The following is a 2,651-nucleotide window of genomic DNA, read 5'->3' as shown; positions in this document are numbered from 1 at the left end:
TTACAAGGGTATCTCTGATCATAAATTAGTATTTTCATGTATCAAAACTGCTAAAATCTGCAAACAAACGAAGTGTTCTATCCAAGTGCCTAATTTTTCTAAAGCGAACGACGAAAGTGTGCTAGATTACCCCAATCTGTCATTTTCTCGGTTTTCAACTTTCGATCGGACAGGTGACGTGGATTCTTTATGGGCTGAATTTAAACGCATTGTTACCTATTGCTTAGAACATTTTATACCCAAACGGAAGAAATCAATAAAAAAAATCGAATCCATGGGTAACCCGAGAGATCGTACAACTCAAGCGTAAAATAAAACGCAAACGTCGTAAAAGAAAGGAAAACGAGGAAGAGTTCCTAGAGCTTTCATGTCTTTCAAAGCAAAAGTTGTGTTCAGCGAAGGGACGTTATTTTTCTAAAACCCTACCGAATTTTTATGAGAAATGCACCCGACAGATTCTGGCGTCACTTAAAACCCCAGAAAGAACGATTAGAATATATCATTGAAAACGATGAAATTGTGACCCATCCAAAAGATATCGCCGATAGGTTTAATAGCTTTTTTCCATAGTGTGTTTGTCAATACAGATGGTGCTACAGAGGACTTGAGCTTGAATGCGACAAGTAGTACTATGGGGGATATAATAATCACTGAAGAGGGAATCTTTTCATTACTATTAAACTTAGACGTAAAGAAGTCAACCGGGCCAGACGAAATACCCAACGAGTTTTTAAAAAGATATGCAGAATGGGTTTCAAAATACCTTGCCATTATTTTTCAAACATCACTAAAACAACACCAAGTACCCACCGATTGGCGCAGTGCGAGGGTCGTACCAATCCTTAAAAAAGGAAGTAAGCATAATATTGAAAACTACCGCCTCGTATCTTTAACGTGCATAGTATGCAAATTATTTGAGCACATTATTTCTAAAGCATTATAAAAGTATTTTGAATCCTCCTACATTGTTCATTCTAACCAACTTGGGTTTCGCCAGAAACTATCGACGGTCACGCAACTCATAGAAACATTTGACGATTTTGCAGCTTCTTCTACTGAGAGAGGACAGATTGGGGGGGGGGGACGGGGGGATGCGATATGCCTTGACCTTCTTCTTTCTTTCTTTGCATGGTGTAAATCAGAACGTGATATTCTGGATCAGGGCGTATTTATTTAATCGGGTGCAGTATGTAGAGCTTAACGGTGACCGTTCAATTGTATCTGAAGTGCCCTCGGGCGTCCCCCATGGGTCAGTACTCGGGCCAGTATTATTTTTAATTTACATTAATGATATCGCGGCGGAAAAAAATCAAGGGGTTACTGTGCGGCTGTTTGCGGATGATTGTCTGGTATATTCAAAAATCGAGGAGGAAGACGACCAGCGCAGATTAAGTGCATCTGTTGGTTCTATTCAGGACTGGTGCTCGAAATGGAAGATGAAAATTAATACACAAAAAACTGTGTTTGCACGAATAACTAACAAAACTAAGAATGTTCTTTCTTTTACTTACAAGCTTGATGGGAGTCCTTTGGTTGAAGTTGAGTTTTAAATACTTGGGTGTGACACTTCCTAAAGACTTAAATTGGAGTAAACACATAAATGAAATATGTCACAAAGCAATGTAAAAGCTTTGGTTTTTAAGACAGAATCTGGCCAGTGCTCCGCCTAAAGTGAAGTTAATGGCCTACACAACGTATATTAGGCCTACCTTGGAGTACGCTGCATCGGTATGGGACCCCTATAAAAAAAATCAAATTGGTGCACTCGAAAAAGTTTAGAGGAAGGCGACGCAATTTATTCTATCCAAATAAAAGCGACTTTATTTTGTCACAGATATGCTGGACAGCCTCAATTTCCCTTTTCTATTCGTCCGTCAAAAAATTGCTCGACTAAAGTTTTTCTTTATGTTTTCTCATCACCTGTATAACATTAACCCGGATTCTAGATTAACACATCGCGCATCGAGAGAACTCAGATACGTTAGCACTAATCAGTTTGAAGTGCCCAAATGTAATATTGACGCTTATAGGTTTTCTTTTTTCCCTAGAACTGTAAAAAACTGGAATGATCTCCCACAAAATATATTGTCATTAGACTGTTTAGATGATTTTGAGAGCGCCCTTTTGAATATGACTGATTTGGAATGATAAATAGTAGTTAAATATTTTGCTAAGTAGTAGATTTCGAGTGCTGAGAATTCATTTTGTTCAGAGCTATATAATATAATAAATGTTTGTGCTATTTCAGCTCCTTTATTTTAAGTGAATGTCGCTGAATGTGTACTGTATTGTAGTCCTGATGTTGTATGTTTCAGTGCTCTTCTATATCCCACACCTGTTAAAGCCCCGTACTTGGGGTGAACAGTATTCATAAATAAATAAATAAATTCTATGTGACTTGCAATTTATTTTTATCGTCTGCAAGCACAAGGAGTTGCTTATCTAGAGCTACTGCTTAGTTCTTGCCGTCTCTCTTGGTTTTCCACATGTCCTTCGTTCGTTTGGCACGTATATCCCCCATCATGGAAAGCGCCGACGCCGTGTTCGCGCTAACAGTGTCCGACAGCGCACATAAATACATGTACGAAGCGGTTTTAGCACCCTTTTTTATGCCACGATTTTAAAATAAAAACTTCGTAACTGACCAAATA

At 38.4% G+C, this 2,651-nt stretch overlaps 1 pseudogene; it reads left to right on the top strand.

Moving 5' to 3' along the window:
- The first annotated feature begins 1,600 nt into the window (after positions 1-1,600).
- On the top strand, positions 1,601-2,148 carry LOC120844558 (annotated as a pseudogene).
- Positions 2,149-2,651: the final 503 nt, after the last annotated feature.

This window comes from Ixodes scapularis, unplaced genomic scaffold (assembly GCF_016920785.2).
Source record: "Ixodes scapularis isolate PalLabHiFi unplaced genomic scaffold, ASM1692078v2 PGA_scaffold0__279_contigs__length_252992795, whole genome shotgun sequence".
Taxonomy (NCBI): domain Eukaryota; kingdom Metazoa; phylum Arthropoda; class Arachnida; order Ixodida; family Ixodidae; genus Ixodes; species Ixodes scapularis.
This window is presented reverse-complemented; position numbering and strand designations above follow the sequence as displayed.